The 27,048-nt window shown below is 46.7% G+C and overlaps 1 protein-coding gene across 3 annotated transcripts in view; it reads right to left on the bottom strand.

Annotated features, from left to right (window-relative positions):
- Positions 1-27,048, bottom strand: part of ASTN2 (astrotactin 2) — an 876,392-nt gene that overhangs the window by 674,434 nt on the left and 174,910 nt on the right. The gene's annotated exons all lie outside the window — the stretch shown is intronic.

Here is a 27,048-nt window from a genome sequence, read left to right as displayed (position 1 = left end):
CGCAGGAACCCCTAGCCGCTGCTTGAAAGCCAGAGAGATGTCACTTCCAAACTTGGCTTTCTCGCCAACAAGCTGTGTGACCTTGGGCAAACCGCTTGACTTCTCTGAACCTTGCTTTTCACATCTAGGAGGATGAGTAAGAATCCCTGCCTTTCCTTCTTCATCAGGTTGCCACGGGGAGCAAATGAGATAGATAATGGTCATGTCAGAGCAAGCAGATGACTAAACGCGGAGAAGAGTCAAGGCTATGGCTTCACACAGGTGAGTAGCTGAACCTCGACTCTGCCTCCCATCAGCTGAGTGACCCCAGGACATTTGCTCACGTTCTCTCAGCTTTGCTTCCTTATCTCTAGAATGAGTCCACTTAGGGATCAAGAGACAATAGTACCCTTTCTTCCAACCTGCTACAAATATGAGACAACATTATTAAATCAAACATAATTCTGCATGGTCTGTACTTCTTTCTAATATGTGATTCCCAATAGGGGGCCTGGGACAAAATAGGCACCTCATAAATATCTGTTGAATGAATAAATGAAAAAAAAAAACCACACCTTTCTAGGTCTCCTTTAATCAGAGCATTAAGGCAAACTGAAGCTTATTTTTCTTTAATACATCCAACTAGCAAATATTCCAGAGTCTGCGTACCAAACCTTGCCCTGGAACAGGTTACGATGTTTATAGACATATCTTACATGATTCACAAGACTCACAAAATACCCTGTTCTGTGAGTTCCTTAAGAGCAGGGTTACTCACAAGCATGTCTGTGTCCCCGATGGCACCTGCCAAGAACTGGAGGGGACAGTGGGCATTCTATTCACTCCACTGTATTCACCGTGTGCCAGGAACATCTGCAATGGATGGAGTAGCTCCCTCAGTTACCCTGCTTTTCTTCCTTACATACTGTGCTTTGTGTCTGGGGGGCTACAGGTCCCTGTGTCGAATCCCTGGGGGTAATTCATGGGGTTGGGAAGGATCATCCTCACTGTTTGGGAGAGAGAGGGGAGAAATCCAGAGACTTGGAAACTCATGGTGAACAGTAGAGCAAAAGCTGAGCCTCATTTTTGGCTGTGTTTGGTTTCATTTTTTTTGTTTTAGCTCTAAAGCCTACATCCTTCCAACCACACCCACGTGGTTGATTGCTCTTCCTTGACTATGATCTCACTGAAGGCAAGGATGATTTCTGACAATTATTTGTATAATATCTAACAAAGACGACAGATGTTAATGCTAAATACATTATTGGTGGGGGGCGGGGCATGACTGCCGTTAAGCATACCCAGTTAAGCCAAGAAGGATACTATTCACTAAAAGCATTAGGCTAGTCTCCTGCCTGCACGGGAACGTTATCGTGTTCTTTTTGCAAGGACCTCGGTTCAGTAAGCTGGAATTCATCACCTCCATGGAAGGGAAAAGTGGGTGGGAACGCAGGCTAAGAAGTGGCCAGGCATGTAGGTACAGCTGAGCTACTATGGAATGCTCAGGGAGCATTCTCTGGGCGTCAGAACTTACGCACAAGCACACAAACCAAATAACCCTATTGTATTTATGTGTATGTGTGTATGTATGTACGTACATATATGCACATATGTATGTTTATAAAATGGGTGCATATGCATGGGTTCATCACATTTGCAACCCCCCCCCCAAGTAAACATAGATCCTTTTTCCCTCCATAGAACATACAACAGTGATTGCTCTGTGTCTAGAAGACTCTTTTGACAGGGTATTACTTGTCAGTTTTTCCATTACAGATAAGAGAGGGAGGAGACAAAGGAAGGTGGGGGAGGAGGAAAATGAAGGAAAGAGGTAAGAGCAACAGGCAGTGAAAAGAGAGAGGAGGCAGAAAGAACACTTGATGAAATAATAGCAGGCCCTCTCCTTATTGCTTTTCCTTCTTGTTCTTTGATCTTCAACACAATCTAATGTGATCGGGATTATAGCGTCTGTTCTATAGATGAAATGAGGAAAAGGTGGTTCAGAAAGGTTAAAGAACCTGCTTGAAGTCACACAGCTTTTGATCCTAGGTCCACCTGGGTACAAAGAGCCAGGACGTGGTAAAGCAGGGATCTGAACCCAGGTCTTCATTGCAGAGCCACTGGCTATTTGACTGCATAGTGGTTCTCACTGACCAAAGGGAGGGGAGGAGAAATCGGGAACAATGGAGAGGGTGCACAAAGAGAGAGCAGATTCTGAGAAGGGAAAAGGAAAACACGATCTTCAAATCCAGGAGTCGATGGGCACGTCTTGAGGCTGCCTCTTCAGTAAAGCTTTTCACTTTTGTCAATTACGACCTTGGGGAAATCTCTTTGCCTATCTTCTATTTACCTCTGGGCATTTCACTGGCTTTGAGGGTCAGGCCCCTGCCAGTGCGGGCCCTTCATCCACAGCCCCTTCCACCCACCCCGTTTATGAGACTTCGACCCTGTGGTCAGATCCCAGATCCCTGGGAAAGATAAGGCCTAACCAACTGTCCACCTACAACCACTACCGCCCGTCCCTGCCTCCACTGCATCTAAACCACCCTCCCAGGTCACCCCCTGCAGCCCTGGATCAGCTCCTAAATCTAAATCCACACCAGGAGCTCCTGGAAGGCAGGAAGACACACGCTTTGTCTCTAAAACCCTCCAGCATCGTTGGCCATAGTGGCTAAGAGCTGGCCTCAGAGGGACAGTTTTAGTCCAGATTCTACTACTTTGAGGCTATGTCCTTGACTAGGTCACTTTCCCTTTCAGAGCCTTGGCTTCGTGACTGCTTAAACAAGGGCAGTGTCACAGTGTCAGCTCATTGGGTCATCGTGAGGCTAACTAAGATGTGTGTATGTAGTGCTGTGGGGAGGGTGCATGGCAGCTGCTCACAGACTAAGGTTAGCTGCTGCTGCTGTCAACAGCATTCAGCCAGGGTAGATTTAACGTAAATGAATAAATTAAGGAGGAGTGAATAAACAGCTTGACCTTCTGCACCTGAATGCCTATTCTGCAATATTTGCCTGGAGGCCCCCAAATCCTTCTTAATCTGGACCAAACACTTTGCACGTGCTCTGGCATTCACCTTGGCACAAATGTGCATGCTAGGCATCTTTGTCCTACATCAGGTAAGGAAACTGAGGCACAGAGCCAGGAGGTCCATTATGCAAGGTAGTGCAACTGAGATTCAAACTAACCTCAACATGGCGACATGGTTCTGCTTGGAGTGAGAAGGGACAGGGGCATCGAAGGCCTGATTAGCCCCTGCCCAGCCTCACATATGCCTCCTCAAATTACCTAGGCAATTCCAGGTATAGGTTTCCCAGCACAGGAAACTTCTGCAAGGTCGTACAGAGGAATACCACCCATCTCCCTTGCCCCACGTTGATGGGGGCTGAGCTCGAAAGTACCTTTAGCCTAATGATCCAGCGATTCTTTAACCCCTGGCCTTGCCATATGATACGATCCCAGGCCAGCAGCTCTGGTTCTCCCTGGGTACCCGGACCTCAGCGTCCTCCAGCCTCAGCTGAGCCACCAACCATGTGGCTTCTGTTACAGATCAGATTTTCACTGTGAACGTTTGGCCAAAAGAGAATCTCAGTATTCAAGGGTTTACTGTACCACTGACCTAGTGAAACAAATATCCCCATGCCGGGCTCCTGAAAGGCTGAGGGGACCCCCGCCTCAAACATAGGAGCAGCTCAGGGGATGTTACAGGCAGGAGTCTGGCCAGTTCTATGTCCCTAGAGCCTGAAAAAGCAGTAGAGAACAGGAAACTGGGGACAGACTCCGGGTATGCAAGAAATAGGTTCTGAATTCCAGTTTACTCATTGTGTTTGAGCTTGAATTTCTCAGATTCCTCTAGAGACCTTCAGTTTACTCATCTGTACATTGGAATTAGCAATACCTGGAATAGTATAACACAGAGGCAAACAAAGACTAAGGGTCAGAAAGACTTTAACTCTCATACTACCACATATAAGCTGGGCAATCTTAGACAAAGGAATGAATCTCTCAATCACAATCATCTCCTCCATAAAACTGGGTCAAAAACATCCATAGAGAGAGAGGTTAGACGTGGAGAGGCACACTCAGTGCCTGGTACATGGTAAACCTGTGATAATCTCTCATTCACGCTTCACACAGGGTTGCTGTGCAAAGCAAATCTGAGCAGTGCTCTGATGGCACTTACAAACTAACAAGTGCGGTGCACGAGCAGAGGAGCTCAAGACAACCAGGTGGCCGTGTTCTCCCAGTGAGACATTCCATCCTAAGAGAGCAGACGAGTAACTCAGAAGCAAGAAGCTGTCATGTGCGTCCACCTGGATCGGTCCAGGCTGTTGTGCCGGTCCACACGCACAGAACTGCACTCCATTTCTTCACGGTCTTTCCTCACCAAGGGCAAGTGAACAGAAAAGCAGGAGCTGACGCTGGAAAGGTAAGTGGGGCCAGAGTGTCCACCCACCGAGTCTGCACGCCAGGAGCAAACACGAGTCCTGGAGGTAGAGAAAACACAGCAGGGCAACCACAAGCCAAACACGAAGAAGGGGATGTAGGGAAAGGCTGTGAATTTTTAGAAAGCAGGTGAAGAAGAGGCCGAGGCTCCAGGGGTGGCACACAGAGGCCCCGCTGGCCTCAGGGATGCGCTGATGTCAAATCCGATTTGGACGGTGTTCACTCTCGGGCAGCCCAAGACAAACAAGGTTGGAGAAGGGGCAGCGACTTCCAGAAATAAAAATGCCAGGCTGTTAGTTACAGGTTGGTTTTTGGGAGTGCAAGCAGTACAGGTCTCGGGGTGATCAGTTTTACCCTTTTCTTAGGGATCTGAGGATTTCACTAAGCTGTCAGGCAGGAAGTGGGAGAGAAAGAGCAGGAAGAATGTGTGTGCCCATCTCTTACGGAAACTCCTTACTATCCGGGGCAGCTGGGTGGCTCAGCGACTTAAACATGTGGTTCTTAACTTTGGCTCAGGTCATGATCTCACAATCCGTGAGATTGACCCCCCCCCGGGGGGGGGGGGCTCTGCGCTGACAGTGTAGAGCCTCCTTGGGATTCTCTCTCCCTCTCTCTCTGTCCCTCCTCCTCCCACACTCTCGTGCATGTACATGCACTTGCTCGCTCTCTCTCTCTCTCTCTCTCTCTCTCTCTCTGAAAATAAATAAGTAAACATTAAAAAAAAAGGTCTGGCACCAAGTACTCAACAAATATCAGCCTCTCTTATTTCTCTATCCCAAACCAAATCCTTGTGCACCCTCCCTTGTGTAAAACCCTTTCTTTGCTCTCCAGGGCCCTGAGAATAATGTCCAGACTCTTTTCTTGGACTCAAGGCCCTTCATGAGGCCTTGAGGGAGGCCATGAGGGAGGAGGTACTCCCTTCTTTCTCATGCCCAGGTCCCCACAAGTCCTACCCCATACTCTGTTCTGGAGCCACACCGAGCAATGAGCATTCCCCCCAAAGGTGATGCTCCGGGCTCTTCCACACTGGCTACTCCCTCTGCCCAGAGCACTCTCACCCCCTTTCTGGTTTGAATAATGACCCTGCAAAATCCAGGTCCTCCCAGAACCTCAGAATGGGATCTTATTTGGAAATAGGGTCACTTCAGTTGTAATTGGTTAAGGTAAGTTCATACTGGATTGGGTGGGCCCTAAATCCAATGACTGATGTCCTTATAAGAAGAGTAGAGGAGGGGTGCCTGGGTGGCTCATTCAGTTAAGTATCTGACTTCAGCTCAGGTCATGATCTTGAAGTTCGTGGGTTCAAGCCCCAGGCTGGGCTCTGTGCTGACAGCTCAGAGCCTGGAGGCCACTTTGAATTCTGTGTCTCCCTCTCTCTCTGCACCTCCCCCACTCGTGCTGTCTCTCTCCGTCTCTCAAAAATGCATAAACATTAAAAAAAATATTCTCTCTCTCTCTCTAAAGGAAAAAAAAGAGGATACAGATGGACAGAAAGACAGACAGACACATACATACACACACAGTCACACACAGGGAGAGGGAGAGAGAGAGAGAGAAGAAGGAAGAGGGGGAGGAGGAGAAGGGGAAGGAAAGGAAGGGAAAGGAGAGGAGGCCAAAGGAGAGGGAGAAGGAGGAGAAGGAGAAAAGGAAGAAGAAGAGGGAGGAGAAAGAGAAGGAGGAGGAGAAGAGGAAGGAGGAGAAGAGGAAGGAGGAGGAGAAGAGGGGGGAAGAGGAGGAGAAGAAGGAGGAGGAAAATGAGAAGAGGGAAGAGGAGGAGCTAGAAAAGAGGGGGAGGAGGGAGGAGCAGTCAAGTAGGAGGAGGGGGGAGGACCAGGTGGGGAGGAGAAGGAGAATCAGAAGGAGGCCATGTGAAGATGGAGACAGACTGCAATGATGCATCTACAAGTCAAGGAAGGCCAAGCATTGCCCGCAACCATCAGAAGCTACTGGGAGGCACGGGACAGATTCTCCATCAGCCTCCAGGGACAGCAAACCGTACTGACATCCTGATTTTGGCCTTCTGGCCTCCTGAATTGTGAAGATAAATTTCTGTTCTTTTAAGCCTCTCATTTTGTTGTGATTTTGTTAAGGAGTCCCTAGCAACTAATACACTCCCCTTCATCTGCTCATCCCAACTCACTCAGCCATCTCAGCTCAGAGATCACATCCTCAGGGAGTATCTTGGCCTCTTCAGGGTGGGGCCAGTCTGTGATGTCTTCCCTCTCAGCCCCTGTGGTTTTCAGTCATCTGGCTGTACTAATACAATATGGCCATCTGGTTGACCATGTTCCCACTCTAGGTGAACTGCTATCTACCCCTACCATTTACACAACCTAAGATGTAGTACTTGGTCGAGAGAAGGTGCTTAATAAATATACAGGAGCCTAAAATCTTAACAAGATCTTCCAGAGGAATATAAATCTTACAGTCCCTGTAGCATCTCTGACCTCAGCATCCAAAGGGCACCTGTTCAGACCTCACGTGGACCCTCTCTGCTGTTCTGCCTTTATCCCCATGCTAGTACCTCTAGCTGGTTTGCTTACAAAATATCAAACACTGAAAGAAATATAAAGATGAAAAATAGAAAGCACCCCAAACTACCCCACTGAGAGAGCCTTCTGAAAAGTCAAACTTAGAACTCCATTCAGCCTGCCCTCATTTTAATCTATTTTTTCATGTTAACTATCCAGGCACGGGAGAAGGAGCCAGAGAAAGAAAAAAAAAGACGGGGGGGGGGGGGGGGTAAGGATAATGTGAGAAATGCTTTATTTGACAATGTGTCATTGGGAAACTGATTATTTCTGTCTCCGGCCTTTTTAATATTCCCTCACAACGGCCAAGCTGCAAGGGGATTTGGTATTCTAAGACTGGATTTATAATACTCTGTTCAGCAGTGATAAGAACACGGGCCTTTAATCCTCAGAGCTGTGAACATGCATATTCTCCCAAGTAATGTCCTTCTCTTCTCGTCACTTGTGTCTCGTCTCGACAGCCAGCCCTAGGATGGCTGAAGACTGATGATCCACTGGGTGTGTTCCTGGCCATTTGCCGAGTGACCGAGCTAGTGGGGTAAGGGTTCTGAGTTCTCTGGGGAGTCTCCTTTCAGGCTCCAGTCTAGGTTTAAGATGGAGGGGTTACTGGAAAATAGTCCAGACCTTTGGCATTACAGATAAGGAAAACTGAGATTCAGAGAGGAGTGGCTTGACCAAGTTCACAGGACATCCTAAAAGGGTATTGGCAGTGGAATGTGCAGCCCACATCCCCCAAAGCTGCTGAGAAGTCATGTGAATCCTGACAGTTATCTACACATAGCTTCTGCCACCTTCCCCTTCTCTCCATCCAATGGCTGTCCTAGCCCCCAGTCACTACAGCCCCTTCATCATGATCATCGTCATACACTCTGGATGATCTCCCAGGCTTTGTCCCCACCCCTACTGTTCCCAATCCATCTTCTCTAGCATGACCGGGGCACAGCTGGACACAGAGCCCCTCCTTACTGATTAAGGTGGAGAGTCCTATGGTTTGGCAGTTCAGGTTCTTGTCAGTCAGGCCCCCATTTTTCTGGATAATCTGGTCTCAAACCATACACTTTCGAGGTACCTTTCTCAAAATATATGTTTCGCCCACCCATGCCACCAACCCCACTGGGCACTTACTATGCAGCAGGCACTACTGGACAGTGCCGAGTGTCCAGCCACATCAGAACTCGTTGTTTCTGTGAAATGTCCTGGTATTTTTACCCACATCATTTCTTCTGCTTGGAATGCCACTCTCATGGTTATCCTTCACCTCATGTCCAAATACCACCAGACGTCAAGGCTAGTGTCAATGTAATCTCTGCTGAGATGTCCCCTCTATAGGCTTAGCCAGAAGAAATCTCTTAATCCTCAGAACTCCCACAATGCTTCATCTAAAACTTCACTTAAAGAGCTTTAGTGTTTTCTACCTTGCATTAGAGTTACTGGTGCTCAGCACTTAGCTCCCCTACTGGTTATTAGATTACTACACCCTCTGCACAGATGAAAAAGTGAGGCTTAGAAGATAAACTTGCTTGAGAGGACACAACAAGGTGAATATATATGGGATAAGGCCTCCTAACTGAGACAGTTTCCAGTAAATGTAGGCTCACTCTCTCAGAGACTGGAAATTGCCCATTGGAACTTAAGGGAGAATAAGATGGTAACACAGGTTAAGAACTATACTTTAGACACTCATGTTCCTCGAACTTTTTTTTTCTTTTTAAGCAATATGGTGCTAAGATCACAGTGGATGCATATGGTGGAGAGACAAAGCAAGGAGACCATGGAGGCAGCTGTTCACGATGGGCTAGAACAGTTCTCTACTTTGCCCCCTGCCAGGAGATATTTGGTAATGGGGGCATTTTTGGGTGTCATGACTGGAGAGCGGGTGCTACTGGTATTTAGTGGGAAGAGGCCAGGGAATCCATGAGCATCCTCCATGCAAAGGACAGCTACAAACAATAAAGAACTACCTGGCCCGAAATGTCAAAAGTATGGAGACTGAGGAAGCCCCTGGTCTAAGAGAAAGTCCCACAATTGGGGCATTTCAAGCGGTGATCAGGGAGTGGGGTATAAACAAGACACGCCAGGGGATGGGAAGACATGGTGTGCGATTAGCAGGAGAGGAGGAGGGCGAAGGAGCCAACAGAGACACCATGGTGTAGATCCTGCAACTGGAGGAGAGAGGAATCCATCTGTTCATTTTTTTCTGGGTAAGCCCCCAGAAGGCTATGAAAGATCCCAGCACATAATCAAATGAAGAGGTAAGTTCCATGTGTGAGCAATTAGGAGAAGATAAACTGATAAAGATAACTGCAAATAACTGATAAAGATCTGTATCTATATATACATGTATGGGTTTGTATATGTTCGTATGTATAAAAATATACTCACACCTAGCTTCACGTATCTATAGTTAGCTATATTTATATATAGTTATCTCTTTGTGTCTAGACAGATATAAGATGACCTATTTAAGGAGGTCCCATTACAGAAAATGAAACATTTTTTTTTCTTTTAAACTAGTCATCTACTTATAATGTATCTATTAGAGACACTATTTTATTTCCCAAGATAATGCCAGAGGAATAGAGTAAAAACCCAGCAGTTCTTTGGAATACAGTCATTGCCCACTCAGATCAACCTTCCTTAATCATTTTTAGATCAGATCAGAATGAGGCCCAAATCCTGAGAGATCAGTGCGAATCCCGCAGAAATTTATCAAGGGGAAAGCTAATGAACATTGGGACCAGCAGCACTTGCCCTCGAGTCAGACAGACATGGATTTTAGTAACGGCTGCACTACCTTTCAGTCGTGTGTCTTTGGGCATGTGGCTTAAGTTTCCTCCATTGTCTCATCTGTAAATTGGGTTAGTAACACTAGCTGAGGGGGGCTGGGGAGGATTCAATGAGTCTGCATTACAGAACGTGGACCACGGTGATTTGCAAGTCGTGGCTCTCAGGAAATACTAGCATCCTTATTATTGATGCAAGGCCTTGTTTCATGAAAAATTAGATGCAAAGGAGTGTGGTGAGACCACCATTCCGCCTCCACTATATTGAGATATTCTCTGTGGTTTCCCAAATATCTTCTGGTGACCACCCCTGCTCTCTTCCTCCAGGCTCCAAGCAGTGTGCCCTTGACCACCTCCCTTCCCTTCCTTGGGCTGAGTAGGTGAGACTGGATGGTTTCTGACTATCATTCCAGCTGCAAAATCCTAGATTATAAAGGCAAAGGCAAACTTGAAAGTGTTTCTGGAGGCGCCTGGGTGGCTCAGTTGGTTAAGCGTCTGACTTCGGTTCAGGTCATGATCTCACAGTTTGTGGATTGGAGCCCGGCATCCAGCTCTGTGCTGACAACTCAGAGCCTGGAGCCTGCTTCAGATTCTGTGCATCTCTCTCTCTCTCTCTCTCCCCCTCCCCCACTTGTACGTGCTCCTCTCACATGCTCTCTCTCTCTCAAAAACGAATAAACATTAAAAAAAGAAAGCATTTCTGAACATATGAAATATGTATTCTTAGGACATCCTGCCTAGCATTGAAGCTGTATATGCACATATGAAATATGCATTCTTAGGACATCCTGCCTAGCATTGTAGCTGTATCTGCACATACGACACTGGTAAGATGTCCTGCATCCCTACCACCATCTCACACACCTGTATGTTTGCTCATGCTGCTCCGTCTGCCTGAAAGCACCCCTCCTTCACTTCTCTGTCTAGTCCTTTCAACCTCAGCTCTTGGGTCAAGAGTTCTCAGCAACCCTTTCTGAAACGTGCTATCTCTAGCTGGGTTAAGTACACAACTTTCAGACCCGTCAGTGATCATGCTTCTGTCTGCCAACCACCCTCCCACCACCTCTGTGTACCCAAGGCCCAGCATGGGCTCTGACCCTGAGTAGGCCTCATTATGCACTTAGTGCATTTTCACACTGAGAGATGGTGCAGAAAAGGGCCGGGTTTTATTTATCCCTGAGCAAATTTGATTGTCACATGACACAGTAGATCTTCAATTACTTGTTAGAAGAATTAATGAATGAGCCCACTAGAAATGCCTCTCTGAGAATAGGTGACTGAAATATACGTACATCTGTTTGGCAATTCTCCATTTGTGTGTGAGAATGCTGAAGATAATTCACAGGAGCCATTGAGCACAAATCAGCACCGTACTCCAAATCCTCAGGTGGCCTCTCAAGTTCTGTCTGAAATCCCACTTTGAAGGATGGGTGGATGGAGAGGGTGGGAGAAAGCAGCTTTTTGAGAGGATTGATTTTCCTACTCTTCTCTGAGTCATGAAGACAAACACAAGAACCTAGATGACTCAAGAGGAGGACTGTGCTCATCCATCGACGTACTCATTTGCCAGGATGAGGGCGTGCCTGGAAGCAGGCAGACTAGAGTTCAAGTTCTTACTCTTCCACCCCCAGTGGTGTGACCTTGGAACACTCTCCCTGTAAGCTCCAACATGGGAATAACACCATTCACCAGGGAGGTACGTTGTGAGGACTAGGTAAAATGATATATCGAGACGATGTCACAAAGCCCTTGACCTGTAGAAAACATTCAGTCCCGGGCACCTGGGTGGCTCAGTGGGTTAAGAGTCCAACTTTGGCTCAGGTCATGATCTCAGAGTTCCTGACTTCAAGCCCTGTGTCCGGCTCTGTGCTGACAGCTCAGAGCCTAGAGCCTGGAGCCTGCTTTGGATTCTGTGTCTCCCTCGCTTTCTGCCCCTCCCCTGCTCATGCTCTGTCTCTCTCTCTCATTCACTCTCTCCCAAAAAATAAATAATAAAACCTAAAAACAAAAAGAAAACATCCAGTCCCCAGTAGTTAATTGGCTTCATTGTTACTGTTATGACTGTCACCCCCAGTCCCTGTGCAAACCTCTCACCTGGATCGAGGAACACATGGGTATGGCCTGGAAGAACTCACAGTTGGTTTATAGAAACAGAGAAGCAAGCAGATAATCACTGTAATGCACATTTCAATAAGCTTGATGACAGAGGGAAACATAGTAAGAAGCAAAGAGTTTCTTAAAGCTTCTAAGTGCAAGGCACAGAGGAAGTGAGAATCAAAAGGACTTCCTTATAATTCCAATCACGGTCGAGTTCAAAGGTACGGGAGTAGGTTGGCCCATCCAACCAGGATGGTCAAAGGCTGGGTCTGCATCATCTTTGATTCCTACCCAAATGTGACAGGGTAGACAACCACGTACATGGAATGATGGTTGGTGGTGCAGGCTCTGGAGTTGAAGAACCTGGGTCTGAGTGTCTGTGCAGTCACAGACCAGCTCTGGAGCCTCGGATAGGTCACTGCACTTTTCTGAGCTCAGCTTTAAAACCTGGAAAGCTGAGGACAGCAGTCTTCACTGAAAGAGGCTATCATGGGATTAAAAAAGGCACAAAAGGGATTCATTGCAGTGTCTAGAACACAACCATGGCCAATAAATTGTTGTTTAAAAAAATTCTGGCAGAGGGAAAACACACTGAGAAAGAAATCAGAACACCTTAGTCCCAATCCTGATCCTGCCCCTTTATAAAGTAAAGAAGTGTGCAGGATGCTCACACATCCTCACACACATTATTTAACAAGATGGCTACAGCAGCCACATGAGCTCAGCATTCTTCATTTAATAGATGAGGAAAGTGAGCCTCCAAGAGGTGACTTTGTCCAAGGTTCCAGAATCCAAATTCTGTCTGCTGCAGGCTACTCTAATAATCCTGTGACCCTCAATGTGTCCCTAGAGCTAGCAGTATACAGAGCCTGTGTCCTCTGCTCAGGGAATTATTTTCTGAGAAGGTGCTGCAGACTCATAGGGTCCAAGGAGAGATCTCTAATACCATGCCAATTTAAGCCACTGTGTTCAATAACTCAGCCTTCTGATATGGGAAGGAGGGCTGAGACTCCAAAAGAGCTGGAGGCCACTAAGAGCCTAGTTAATACTTCACTCATATAAAATAACTTTCATAAGGGCAGCAATCTTCCAAAGTAAGCTGGTTTCTTTGGAAATCACAGGTGGGGAAAAGAAGTTTAGAATTGGGGGCAGGGTGGGGATGCTGGTCTACCACTACTAACATGCAGCATCATCCGTGAAGACTTCCCTTTGCACCTCCAGTGGACAATGCCCCTCATCCCCATCTCCATCACAGAATCCCTATCTCCTTTCTTTGCCTTAACTTTGTTTATAGTACTTCCCTCTCCTTGCTGATATACTAACATTGACGTGTTAACTTTGTTTATGGCTCTGATGCAAAAAAAATTTCATAAGACCTTTGTTTTGTTTACTTATCATCAATAAAACAACTTAATGCTTTGTTGGTATTTGCTAAATAGTTTTTGAATGGATAGATGGATACAAATCTCCCCCAATGATCTGATAAGCCCTAAAGGTCAAAGGCTGGGTCTGAATCACCTTTGATTACTACCCCATGGCCAGAAGATTGGAAGACACTTAATGAGCACACAGTTATTTGCATGCGCACACACACACACACACACACACACACACACTCCTGTTAGTTCCCTCCTGGAGTCTGGGAAGGGGTACTTGTTATAGAAGTAATTAGGAGGCAAATCTGGTTAACTGTCTGGCTGCTTCCTTCCACCATTGGGGTCAAACGGAAAAGTTGGGTCTGAATTCCAAATTTGTTTAATGACTTATTTATTTGTAAATATTGAGGAAACACTGAGCCAGAAAGCAAAGGGGTGAAGGATGCCTGACCCAACTATTCATGCACAATCACCTTCCACAGAAAGCAAGCTGATAGCTGTATCTATTTGCTGATCCTATTGTTAATGTCTACATGGAAAATGATAGAATGTTACATGAACAGGGGCATCCAGGATGTAGTTCAAAGAACACTGGATTTGGTTCAAGTCCTGGCTGTCACTGATGAGCTGTGCAGCCCTGGGCCAGTCACTCTACCTTGCTGAGTCTTAGATACCCCAGCTTTAAAGGGATCAAGACAACAGATGCTTCTTCCTCTTTATGCAAGGACCCCATTGAGAACCATGTTTATAAAATAACTTTATATGCTGCAGAATGATTTTGCTGATAGGTATTGGTGCTTAGTAAAAGACGTGCTGAAAAAGAGAACCAAGCACCAGTGGTAACTCAGGCAGACAGTAACCTAAGTCTCAAATAAGCTTATTCAAAATTTAGTACAAGTCACACAGCAGGGGTCCCTTAGAGGCACTGTTTTGCTGCCATTTCCCAGCATTGGTGATGGAGCTGTCAATGGTCCTGAAGTTGTGTTGTGATGGCCTCAGGATCTCCCCTACTGGGCCTGATCAGGAAAATCCCAGGAAAGTTAGGCTAAGGGCTAAGGGCAGAGAGTCAAGCACAAGATGCCAAGCCAAGAAAAGGGAAAAGAGAGAGGCCTCGACCAAAGGCTGTGCTGAGCTGTGGCAGACACAAGAGATCTCTCTGGAAGAAGAGATGCTCATTGTCCTTGCTACACCCCCCAGGGCTGACCTGGTAGGATCCACCCTTTCCTGCATCACCTTCCCACTCCACGCCACCTGAGCTTTTTGGAAAATAGAATTTAGCATTTTCTGAGTACCCCAGGTTAGCAAACACCTACTACCTCACTTGTAACCCCTCTCACTTCTGAGATGTCCTCCACCCTAGTCCACACATCAGGCAACCCAGGGTCCAGGCCACAGAAGGAACTTTTAGGTGGCAAGGTTTCTTTCTTTGTTCAGGGAACATCCCAATTGTACCACTGCTAACCTCCTCCGCCCCATCACGAGTCCTGAACACCCCAAAGTCTGTTCCTGAGACCTTGCTATCACAAAATGTGCTGCCCCAACATGGTCCTCCAGGTCCTGCTTCCCCCGACTCCTTAGATTCTGTGTCTAAATCCTTCCAAGTCCCATCCCCACCCTCAGATCCAGGCCCAGCTGGGCATACATAGTCGTACAGCACCTTTAGCTTAAGTCCAGGGTGAGTACAAGGACCCAAAGCCTCAGCATATCAGAGCCTAAAGGGGTCAGTGTCAGCTCCCCCAAACCAGCCACCCATGAAGACGTATCATTTGAGGTGAGGGCCTGAAGCTGGAAGGATGAGGTCTGGGAGAGCCCAGGAACAGTGTAAACTGCAGATGAGTTAGATGGAGTTGAGCTTAACCCCATAACTGCTGGATTAAATGCCCATGTCACAGAACCACCTACTGCCCAGACTGGTGAGGGATCTGGGCTCATGCACAACCCCGTGCATTCTGAACCAGCCAGAATGTTCTGGAAGAACAGGTAGTGGTGGAATAGGGTCTCTCGCCTAGGAAGTCCTTGTTTCTGAATGTGGTCTCCAAAGAAGCTGAGGGCATTAGTTGACTACAGCTGTCAAAAAAATCAACACAAACTGAGTGACTTAAAACAATAGAAAACTTGCCTTTCATGGTTCAGGAAGCCAAGAGTCTGAAATCAAGGTGTTAGCTGGGCCATGCTCCCTCTCGGGGCCCTGAGGAAGAATCCTTCCTTGTCTCTTCCAGCATCTGGTGGCTCCTGGAATCCCTTGGCATGTGACAGTATCATTCCACCCAATCTATGCATGAAACTTCCATCACCTTCTTTTCCCTGTACCTCTTTGTGTCCTCTTCTCTTGTCATGAGGGCACCAGTCACTGGAGGCAGAGCACACCCTGAATCCGGGATGATTTCATCTTGTGATCCTAATTACATCCACAAAGATCCTACTTCCAAATAAGGTTCCATTCTGAGAATTCAGTGAACATGAATTTGGGGGGTAGTACTCAATCAACCAGACCTAGAAGAATATTTAAGGTCACTTATGTAGACTTACGAGTCTCTGAGATAATCCATAACAGGTGAACTGCGAAAATTCAGGAAAGAAAAGGACTAAGAGAGGGTAGTGGGAAGATCTCTTTTCCTCTCCCTGCATGGCTATACTGGGGCAGAGGACACAAACCCTGCATGCATTATGGGAGGCAGCATCCAGACAACAAGGAGAAATTACAGGAAGATGTTTCGATGGAAAAACAAAACAAACAAAAACAACTTCCCATCACAGCAAACTCAACTCTCTTGAGACACAGCTTACATATACCTCCTTCTTGACTCTCCCAGATAGATGGGATCATGCCCTTTCCCACAACCCTGCATGGCCCAACGACACTGCTATGGTCTGAATGTTTATGTCCACACAAAATTTGTATGTTCCAAACCTAATGCCCAAAGTCATGGTATCAGGAAGTAGGGCCCATCAGAGGTGGTTAGACCATAAAGTTGAGCCCTCATGAATGGGATGAGTATCCTTATCAAAAAGGCTGGATACAACAAGAGTCTGCAATCATGAAGACAGCCTTTGCCTTACCATGCATGCACCCTGATCTCAGACTTCCAGCCTCCATAACTGAGAAATAAGCTGCTCCTGTCCATAAGCCACTATGTTTTGGGTATTTTGTTACAGCAGCCTGAATAGACAGAGACAGATATGTTTCCAAAACTTGCCTAATCATTAGGATACCCCAGGGATGCTCATTAAAAATACTTGTTTCTGGGCTTTACCTAGTCCTACAGATTCAACTTCAGGGGGCCTTACCAGCAGGTAGGTTTGACAGAGCTGACCTAGTGGGTGACACATGAGTTGACATGGTGCAGAAGAATATCCAAATCCCACCTACTGTACCCTCAGAGGCTCTGCTCACGGGTAGAAGTAGGTCATGTGAATTCTCCGTACCTCATTTTCCCTATCTGTGAAGTAGTGTCTACTTTAGGATTACTTGAGCTCAAGCATTCATCAGAGTGACTAAAACAATAGAAATTCTTAGTGCTGAAGTGCCAAGATGATTGCCAAAAGCATAATCATCCAAAATGGCCCTTATCCTGATCTGTAGCATATGGTTGCCTACAGAGGAGTCTGCCCTCATTGACCACTTTCTTTCCCCCCTCTTTTATGCATGCCAATTTAGCCTATTGGTAATAAGGTTCAGGGCAGGCCACCCCAGAATATGTCACTTTGGCATATAGATCTTTTTTTAATTAAAGTTACTTGAGAAATGGGGTGCCTGTGTGGCTCAGTCAGTTAAGCATCTGACTTCGGCTCAGGTCATGATCTCACAGTTTGTGAATTCGAGCCCCATGTCAGGCTCTGTGCTGACAGCTCAGAGCCTGGAGCCTGCTTCGGATTCTGTGTCTCCCTTTCTCTCTGCCCCTCCCCCACTCACACTCTGTCTCTCAAAAATATATCAGTGTTGAAAATCAGTTTAAGAAAAGTTACATGAGAAATGGCACAAGGGCACTCTGACTCTCCTCTCTGTCCCCCTGAAAGCAGAAAATAAATCTCCCATGTGAAAGGTACTCTCCCTACACCAGGAGGTACAGATATCCCTATCGCCAGAGATAGGTAATTCAGCATCAAGAACGCTGTATAAAACAAGGCAAACCAAACCAAAACAAAACAAAATTCTCCTTATTTCCTTTACTAATTAGTACCTGAGCCTGTTTCTTTATCATGTCAGTTCTTCACAAATTTCTTATTTCTTTGTAAAAGGTATATAAACAGCCTGCTTTGGCCACTTCTTGGATCTTCAATCTTTGGGGTCTCCTCGTTACTGGAGAAGTCCAAGTAGCCAAGGATTTAGGAAGAGAATAGAAAAGGAGGAGAATCCAAAAGGAGGTGGGAGGAGAAGGGACAAGAGGGAAAGTGGATCTTTTTCAAAGACCCCAACTGGTGGGCATATCTCATTCCTCAGCTCATTACACACATGAGGATCTCTTTTATTGTGGTCACAACTTCCCCCGTGTTTCCAGTCCAGACCCTGAGGCTCTCACTGGGGCAAGGTGCACACCTCCCCTTTATCATCCCTGCCTTTAAAAGCCTGTGAGGGAAGCAGTGCAGAAGAGGAGTTAGGGGACCTTTGGAGTCAGGCAGAACTGGAATAAAATTCCAGCTCTGTCATTCCTTGTGGCTATGACCAAGTTACAAAAGCTGTTACAAAAATAACATCAAAAGGTAAATGTCTGATCAAAGCCTCTAGGGGCCTCTTTTTACTCATCTATTTGATGGGCATCATAATGGTCCTAACTTAATACAGTAGGATTTACTGTACTTGCTGTAGCAGTTAAGCTATTTGGAACATTTAAGCACTCAGAAGAGTGTTGGAGGAAAACGTTTCTCCCGGGCATCCTGTGATCAGGGTGAACCTCCTCATACACTGTCTCTTGCCCTGCTGCCTTTACTCCTCCCTCCTAGGTACACGGATTCTCCTGATGCATGCGTGGGGAATGAGGACCTGGACTTCCAGAGCTCTGTCCTTCCCTCTCGCCCTTTCATTTTAGGAGCCAGCCATCCTCCAGAAGCAGCCTCCCAATCTTCCCCTCCACCCCTTCCATTTCACAGGGACAGAGTCCCTTGTGGGAAGACATCAAGTACCCAGCACTCATCCTGGGTGAGGAAGTACCCACTTTGTGCTAAGTCCTTCAAATCAACCTTTCTTAATAATAAAGACAAAATGTTAATGTCCATCTGCTTTACTCCTTTTTTTTTCTGATCTTTCAAATTGTTCTGAATTCAGGCCGAGAAAATATGGGGCTCCTGCAAACCCAGTACCCTGGTGCAAACCCTACCTGGTGCATAGAATGTTCTCAGTAAATCATTCTGTTATTATTTTTGCATTCACCAGAAACTCCATTGTCTCTCCTTCCTTTGTAGGAAACATTTTTTTTCTTTATTTCTCTCACTCTCAGAAAGCTTTTACATTTCCCTCCCTTTTATCTACACCGTTCTGAAATTGCACCACAGTGCAACTAGGTGTGGGCTTTTTTTCCCTTTTTGTTCCTCATTCATTATGTTTGGTACTCTGTAGACCCTTTCAATCTGAACATTTGCTCCTTTCTTCTGTGCAGGGGCAGGTTCTGGCATTATTCCCTCCCTCCCATTGTCTGTGCCTGGTTTCTGGAGCCCCTCTCCTTTTGCTGTCATCAAGCAAGTTTTCTAGGGGGTCTGACCAGAGTCTAATGCTCCTTGGGTCCCAGTCACAAAGCCTCCCTGGATGCAGGGCTCTATGTCCTTCCAGAGGCAAAGCAGGCTGGCAAGAGGACTTCCCAAGCAATCGGCAAGGGGAAGGGGCCGCATTCTGGAAGGAAGCCCTGTTTCTAGCTCCCCTCTGGCACTGGGTCCTAATTCCAAAGCAGGATACTGTAGAAAATCACTGTACCTGAACCAGTATCTGGCTCAGTGGAAGCAAAATGCTCAGACCTTAATCCTCCTCATGAGATTTTAGGCAGGTCATTCAACCTTCTTCCCATAGCCTCCTTTTCCTCACTACTCAAGTGGCAACAATGATTTACCCCAACTGACTCCTAGGATGGTTGGCAGAATCAGAGAAGATGATATGGGGGGCAGGGGGGGGGGAGGCTTTGAAAATCATGAAGTGCTGTTCATATATGAGTGCGTATGAGTGCACACACATACAGGAAATTACAACGTAACTCTCAAAACCACCCTCACATCACAGAGAAAGGCTGAAGGGCTGCTAAACAAACTTCTGCTTATCCTTCGAATCCAGCTGAAGTGTCCCTATTACTATTTCATTCAGCACGTAAAATAACTGGCTTGAATTTAGAGCCATGATTATAAAGGAAAAGGATATGTTTAAACAAGAGGATTGCACTCAGGGCCCAGTGGCACTGACTGTGAGGAGTGGGCACTGAGACTGACCTAAGAAGACAGAAGTTTCATGTCTCCATCCATTTTCACTCTGGACTATAGATGTTCATTGAGTGTAATGGTGGGGAAAATGACCTAACTTCCTATCTCTGTTTCTGTATCTCTTGTCATAAAATATATGGAGATAGGTTAATTCATGCAAATTCAATGTACGTATGATAGGACTGCAGTGTCATAAAATGCTGCCTATATCTGTCTTCTGAACAGGAACTCCCAATAATACTCTGTTTGGACCAAGGACTCCTGGCTAAAAATGCCGTGTCTTTACAGTACATGGTACACAGGGCTGGGCAGCAGAAAGGGGGGTTATAAGAGAAGGCGGGGGCTTTGTAAGCTGGCCGAGGGAGAGAGACAGGGCCAACCCCTCTCCCCAGGCCGGAGAAGGCTGCAGTGTTGCCCAGTGGCCTACAACCAGGATGCAAAGGGGGCCTCAGGCAGGGAGAGATGGTATCTGGGCAGGACAGGGAGACTGGTAACTGAGCAGAGACAATACAGACATGCCTGGTAACCAGGCCTCTGCACCATGACCCCGGCTCCCCTTTCTCCTCCATGCCCCTCCAGTGCCAGCTAAGGGGTCATATGCCTCCACCAGGCTCAGCGGGGGCAGGAGGGAAGCCCAGTGACACACTCGTCTTTCTAAAATCTCCCTTTGAAAATGTCAGATCGAAAGGACAGAACTCAGAGATCATAAGGTTAACCAACGTTGCTATGATTATCACCTCCTGTGACACTTTCCTTAAATCAAATCTTATCTGAGCACCCACTTACAAAACAAACAAGCGAAAGAACTATTCCAGTTCAAGTAGAGATTGGGAGCCTGAAATTTCTAGGGCTCCATGAAGCAGGACTACACAAAAGTGCTCTTTCGTTCTATAAAGGGAGATATCAAATTAAATGCCTTATCTAATTAAGTCAATCTTCACAGGAAATCTGTGAGGACTGTATTAATATACCCATTTTGCAGATGAGAAAACTCAAAAGATGTTAAGTCACTTGCTCTGGGTCTCCAAACTGGGCTGTAGCAGATGTCATTAGAACCCAGATCTGTGAGACCCAGTAGAAAATCTGTGAGGGTTTCTTCTGCCCTCCAGGAAAACCCTGTCCCATGTGACAGTGTATTATTATAAATACAAGCAAATGATACAAAACAAACCATCATGAACAACACCACGTCTCTTGCACAACACTGAGGTTTAAAAAGCCTTTGCTGGAGCATCTGGGTGGCTCCGTCGGTTAGGGGTCCAACTTCAGCTCAGGTCATGATCTCACACTTTGTGGGTTTGAGCCCCGAGTCGGGCTCTGGGCTGACAGCTCAGAGCCTGCAGCCTGCTGTGGATTCTGTCTCTCCCTCTCTCTCTGCCCCTTCCCCGCTCGCACTCTGTCTCTCCAAAATAAACAAATGTTAAAAAGTTTAAGAAAAATAAAGAAAAAGACTTTGCTGCAGTACCATTTGAGCCAAATGTGTGTTATAAGCTGGGACCAGGGTAAGGCCGGTGAGACACTTGTCTTGAAGGCAAAATTTAAAAGGGAGTCAAAAAACTCACTAATCAAGACAAATCATACTTTAATACCATATTTTTAAAAAATCAGGATTAATGCATTCCTGAGTTTTGGCAACCCTTTGTATCGTGTGTCCGTGGCACCTGAGGCACTCATGCCTCCAGTGCAAGCCTTGGCCCTGCAGGTGCCAGCCTCATGAAACTGGGAGAAAATGTACTTTTGAACCAATTTTACATGTGAGTAAGGGGAAATCTCAGAACATTAAATAACATTTCCAGGGAACTAAAGGCAGGTTCTTCTGTCTGCCGTGAATGTCTGGGATGTAGGTGACAGAGAAAGAATTCAAACCCATGTCGCCGGACTCTGGGAAGCTTATAAATACATTGGTCAACACCTTGCCCCTCTCAGAGCCTCAGTTTCCCCAACTATAAAAGAGGGGATTGTACCAGATGGTCTGCAAGGATCTTCCTGGTGGTAAATGCCTCAGGAGTCTATGAACTGATAAAGTCACAGCCCACATCTCTGGCTCTGGCCAGCCTGGGGCTGAATCTCTTCCACAACACCCTTCAGTGAGGAGAAACTCATTACCTCTCGGTAGTGTAGAACTCTGGAGGGAATTTGGGATAACTCTTTCTCTGACGAGCTGTTTGACCTAAGAGAATGAATTTTCTTCTCTGATGCTTAAGTCTAATAGCTAGAGAAACAGGGATGCTGGGGCCCACCTCCAAGGATGCTGTGAAGATTAAATGAGTTAAGGGCGCCTGGGTGGATCAGTCGGTTAAGCATCTGACTTTGGCTCTGGTCATGATCTCACGGTTCATGAGTTTGAGCCCCACGTCTGGCTCTGTGTTGACAGCTCAGAGCCTGGAGCCTGCTTCAGATTCTGTGTCCCCCTCTCTCTCCGCCCCACCCCTACTTGGGCTCTCTCTCTGTCTTTCAAAAATGAATAAACATTAAAAAAATAAGATTAAATGAGCTAATGTGGGTGAAGTTCCTGGAACTCAGAAGCCGCTCAAAAACACTGGCAATTATTCTCCAAGCTGCCATTCTTGAGTAGAAACAAACAAGAAGGAAGACCGAACGATGCTCTATTTGTATGCCAATACTGAACTTTTTCCAGACTTTCCCAGCTGTAGGAGGTCCCACAATACTCAGGGATCAATCAGACAGGGGATTTTTCCTAGAACCTTAGATGAATTGCTTTATCAATGTGAAAACCAAGGCCCAGGGAATATCTTCCTTGCCCTAGATCACACAGCAAATCGGCAGCAGACTCAAGATGCCTGAAAACCCAAGCTCATCATATCTCCACTTAGGTAACCAAGAGGCCCTGCCATGCTTGGCAGACAGCATCACCCTAGAGGCAGAAGGCAGCCCTGAGTCCCTACAGCCAATGCAGCCAGTTTCCTAAGCATTGGGCAGGAGGAGAGAAGCACAGAGATGAATGGGATGTGGCTCCTCCCACCCCAGAATTGCAAGGGGGCAGGGCAGCAGGACGAGTTAATGAAACCTGTCCACACATCCCTGGAATATGGTTCTTCCTTGCTCCTTTGTTCCCTCTCTCCCGCAAAAGGACCAGTGAAGTAGACAGATGTTGGTGACATCTGGGCCACTGTTGTGGGGCAGCAAGTGGCTCTGGGCTGCTGGAGGAAAGCTGTTGGTGTTTGGAATAATAATAGAGAGCTCACATTTGCATAGTGCTTCCTCCATTTCAAGAGACACCCAGCCCCACCCACTCCCACTCATTAGTCCCAGAGAGTGATGCAAACAGCAGCTGTTTGAAAGCCAGGTAGAGCCATTTCCAATTCTTAGAAGGCAAAACCAAGGCTCAGAGAAGCTATGCTTCCTGCCCCAAATCACTGAGCTAATCACTTTGTGCCCAAGAACAAAGTCACAAGACTCCTAGACTAGCATCATGCTATGTGCTCAGCTCCGGCATGGGCTGTAAGCGAGGGCAAACACGATGCAGACTTATCTCTACAGGGGAAGAAAACACCTGATTTGTGTTTAGCGGGCACGACATCATGTGGTTAGTATGCTCACCTCATTACTCCTCTCCACTTTGAGATAAATTATTATTTTCATCCTCCTCTCCTGGGTGCAGAAATTGAGACTCAGGTCAAGTAACCTACCTGCGGTCACACTGGTGACTAAAAGGAGTCACTGGTGCTGTGGGAGGTCCCGTGACTTGGTGGAAGGAATTGGGACACCGGGTTCCTGGTCCCGCCATCCTCACAAACTGGGTGGTACTCTTGGTGTATGGCAGAGCTGGAATTTGAATCCCAAAGCCAGCTGACTCTGGGTGTGGCTGTGTGTCTGTGTGTGTGTGTGGGGGGGGGGGGGGTGTACAATGGTGGAACATTTCAAGAAGGAGGAACTGAGCCTTGGGAAGCAGGCTTCTGCTAGGATAAACACAAGGGCATTATAGCCCCAGGCAGTACCCTCCCAGGCATATACTGAGCATGCTCCCAGAACAGGAAGTCGCCAAGGCTGGAGAGGAGTCAGGGAGCGGAAGGGAGAAGAGATGAGGTGGGGGGTGCATCACGGAGCCAGACAGCAGAGGGCCAAGGGACCAGGCAGTGAGAAAAACTCAGTGCGGTTGATATCAATTCAGAGCGGATGCTGGAGCTACCCTTGGCTAAAACCTTCCTACAGACTTGGCTTTCAGTCTGTATCTTTCCTCAGCTATGGGTGCCAGTTCTTTCTCTAGGATAGGGATCTTTGAAAGATTTCTAGTACTTATGAGTCCAATCCTCATGTGGCATATGGGGGTCCAAAGCCCAGAAAAGGAAGGGTTTTGCCCAAACCCACCAAGCACCTCAAGGGCTTGACTTCGGCTCTGACTCAGGCTTAGTGCCTCCTAGGCAGACACTTTCCAGCATGGTACGCCATATTCTCTCAGCTCACACCTTTTGCCCATCACTGGGACTTAGCAGAAGGCTCACATTCACTCCCTAACTGCCCGAGACTTGGTTACAATTCTCCTTTCCATCTGGGCCTTTCCGGGCTTTCCCTTTGTCCACCATGAAAGAGCCGCTCAAGAGGAGAGAGAAAAGGACAGCTCCCTCCATGCCAGCTGCTCTTTCTGAGCCTGAAGCCATTCAAAGCCAGTGGGGCTGTCAGCTCTGACACGGACTGAGCCCAATAAACAAAACTCCACTGAGGTGAATTTGTCCTTTGATGCTTTTCAGAGTTGACAAGGTAGAGCTCCCTCAGAGCCTGCATGACTCATGAGTTCTTTCTAATGGATTAGTTTGGGTACATTTTCAGCTAGGAGAAACTTTGACAACTGTACTCCTACAAGCCAGGGGTATCTCCTAAAGGATCCATCTGATTTCGTTCCAGGTGGAGGTCATTTTGAAATGTATATCAGTCCAAGCAGTGAGTACCTTGAAAGAAGAGATCTGAATGCCATCCATGGATGTGGACCCATTGTAGACAGAGCCTACGATTCTCTCTCTCTCTCTGTATCTCTCCTCTGTCTCTGTCTCTCTTTCTCTCTCCCTCTCTCTCTCTCACACACACACAACCTATATTTTCATTTGAAATCTGATTTTCAAAAGTTCAGACACCAATTTTTTTTAATGTTTATTTATTTTGAGACAGAGAGAGCACAAGCAGGGGAGGGGCGACAGAGAGGGGGAGAGACAGAGAGACAGAATCCTAAGCAGGCTCCACGCTGTCAATGCAGAGCCCAGTGCGCGGCTCGAACTAATGACCCTGAGATCATGACCTGAGCTGAGATCAAGAGTCTGATGCTTAACCAACTGAGCCACCCAGGTGCCCTGAATTTTTTTGAATGGGTTGCTGAACCAGAGGCAAAATGAGACTCATCTGTGGCCCAGATATAGCCTTGGACCCTCAGTTTACAAACTCTGCTCTATAGGGTCCAATTAGTTTCATTTAACTTGGAGCAAACTTTGACATGTGCATTACTATAAATCCTCTTAGAGAATGCTTCCCATTTGGAATGGTTCCCCCGGACTTAGCTGACATTCTCCTGAGCATTCCTATAGATTGCTGGAGTGAAAATTGGCAAGTTTCCACCTAGAGGCTGTAACCTATAAATATATCTCGAACCTCCATTGCTTTTACACTCTGCTGGTGGATATAATTGAGTTTCTCTCTGTACCAAATGAGCTCTGAGTTCTTAGTACTTGATGTACTTAATAGAGGAAAGTCGGGAGGAGTCAGGAAAAGCAAGAATAACACGGAAACGGAACAGGGATATGCGGGCTAGAGGTGTCATAAAGGTTTTATCGCCTCTTGTTAGAAGAGAAAAGCATAAGTAATGTTATCATCTCAATCTCTGTGTAATAAACGTTTTATGGTACCCTGCCCAGCTACACACAGGTGGCCTGGAGACACAGGGAAGGATTCAACCACGGTTAGAAGTCAGTTCTCAGCAGGAAGCAAAGAGGGCTTAAGGATGATGGCAGGTGATGTTTGATTGGGGAACCTGCTTTCTTAGAGATGTCATAAGAAGACTTCCTTTAAGGAGTCCCTCAGCACATATCATGAGGTCCCTGCTGGTGTGTGGAACCAGTCCCGGAAGGCTGGGGTGGCCCAGAGCAAGAGCTGGCTTCAGAATTCCACAGGGAACTTAGCTCTTGTGTGTTGCCATCTGTGTGGGTCTGCAGAGAAAGGACGCTAACTCTAGCCTTCTACTTTTCTTGCCGAGTCATTCCTTCCTCCATTTATTCATTCATTCCATAAATATGGAGTGATTCGCCATCATCACAATCATCCCTGTCATTTATTTAGAGATTTCCATTTTTCAGGCACTTGACATTTGCATAGATAATTCCCTTTGATTCTGACAAGAAATCTACACGCGGAGTATCACTACTCCTTTTTACTGATAATGAAACCCAGGCTCAGCAAGATCATGTCACAGGGCTAAAATCACACCTCTAAGAAGCAGCAGTGTTTCGGTGCGAAACTAGGTTGTCTGACCGCTCCCCCACCGTGGACTGCGGTTTTCCCACCAGAGAACATTACCTTAATAATACCATGAGGTTTTGTAGTGTGTTGGAAAGGAAGTCTTTGATTTTCATAATGACAGGCAATCGAATCATCCTCATTTCCCAGAAACAAGACTGAGTCTCAGGCAAGTGAAGCGATTTGCCAGAGACCACACAGCCATTACGTGGGTCTCCAGTTGAGGTCCATGCCCACCTACAGGGTCCCCTCAATGATGACGACAATCACGAGCAAGCCTGGAAGTTAGCAATTACTGATGTACCTAATAAGCACTTGAATAGACTATGTTCACGAACCCCTCATAACTGTCCTATACAGTCAGTGTAACTGTCACTGTAGTAAAGAAACGGGGCTCAAAAAATTGAACAAAGCGTGCCCAAGCTACACAGCTAGTGAATAGGAAAGCCAGCATTTATACCAAGATCTATTCGACCTGAATTCTTCACCCAAGTTCGTAACCCCGTGATGTGCAAGGAAGGCCTCCGTGAGGGAGACTGAGCTGAATCTGACCCAGACACCCCGTCAAAGACCTCAAGGTGCCTGTCCAACATGCACTCTTGCTTTCTTTCTTAGTAACAGGCACTGATGTTATCTCCAGCTAACAACCTCCAAGTAACAAGTACATCTGAGTCAGGTGACTAGATTCTGGCCAATAAGGTATCAGTATAAGGGGCCTGAGAGCCTTCCCTAGAAGCTCCTTTAAAAGGAACTGCTTTGGCTGGGAGGCATGCCTCATTTTCCCTTTCTTTTCTCCCCTTTCCTGCTGCTTGGGACTTGAATAGGATGGCTGACTTTCCTGCAGTCATCGTGGACCACGAGGATGGATGCCACACCTTAGAATGGTAGGGAAAAAGGAAAGCAGGAAGAAGGGAAGGAGAGTAAGAGAAAGGGATGGAGAGAGGGAAGGAGAGGGGGAGGGCAAGAAGGAAGGGCTAAGTC

Source organism: Prionailurus viverrinus, chromosome D4 (assembly GCF_022837055.1).
Source record: "Prionailurus viverrinus isolate Anna chromosome D4, UM_Priviv_1.0, whole genome shotgun sequence".
NCBI lineage: Eukaryota > Metazoa > Chordata > Mammalia > Carnivora > Felidae > Prionailurus > Prionailurus viverrinus.
Note: the sequence above shows the minus strand (reverse complement) of the source record. Positions and strands in the feature narration are given on the sequence as shown.